The following is a 1123-nucleotide window of genomic DNA, read 5'->3' as shown; positions in this document are numbered from 1 at the left end:
TAAACCATTCACACTAACAAGCGCTCATGTAGGTCAAGAATAAGCTAAGAAGATTCAGCAACGTCGGCTGTACATATTGAGAAGATGACACTCGACGACAGCTGCTATTCCCAAATAGCGCTTACCGCGATATTGATATTTAATTGATTTTTTGCTTCCGCTCGAGCGTCGTCGAGTTTGCGATATCGTCGAGCTTAGTGCAGTAAGTACTATTGCAGCCTTACATAAGAGATGATAAAATTGTTTAAATCATTGATTTAAACAATGTCTCGGATTTTCATAATATTTTTCAGAACACGAAGTTCATAAAAGCCCTCATAAAAGCATAATTATTAACCATTCGAATGAATACTATTGAGAAATGTCTGTAGCTTTATTCATTAATAACGAACCCCCTTTCCTTTACCAAATATACATATAGTTTATATCTAATGAGCAATTTTCCTTTAACCAAATAATTATAATATCCAACTGTACGATAGCTATTGAAATTTGAAAAAGAAAATGGTTTGTCAAATAAATTCGTAAAGATACTCGAGACGTAATTCGCCAAATAAATATAAACGTTAATTGTCACGATGACAATAAAGGGAGATTCGGGTAAATTGATTAAAATTTGATATTGTTCGTTGATTGAATTAATATGATTTTACAGTATATTTCTACAATGATAAATAAAAACAATCATTCAATAGCTTGAAAAGCATTACTGCTATATGGTAGACAAAAACCACTGTAACAAGATTCGATCGATTTACACTTCGTGCAAAGGTAAAACTGCGGTAGATAAAGTTTCAATAACCTTTATTGAGGTTTTTGTAACTAAAATTGCACTGGATTAAATATCCATGTCAATAATATCGTCAATGTAGTTTATTATGCTTTTATTATATAGGAAATTAAAATTATCCATTGCCCCATTTACAAAGATTATGGTGACTGTATGCTTTTTGAAGTTTCTCAAAGACTCTAGATAAGGCAATTACTTCATCTATTATTTCCTCTTATCACTCACCCAAAACATTTAATATACATTTTATGCATATATATGAGAGAGAGAGAGAGAGAGAGAGAGAGAGAAAGAGAGAGAGAGAGAGAGAGTACGTTCAAACATAAACATGTT

Source organism: Ceratosolen solmsi, unplaced genomic scaffold, assembly GCF_000503995.2.
Source record: "Ceratosolen solmsi marchali unplaced genomic scaffold, CerSol_1.0 scaffold43, whole genome shotgun sequence".
NCBI classification, from domain to species: Eukaryota; Metazoa; Arthropoda; class Insecta; order Hymenoptera; family Agaonidae; genus Ceratosolen; species Ceratosolen solmsi.
The sequence above is the reverse complement of the archived record's forward strand: the minus strand, read 5'-3'. Positions refer to the sequence as shown.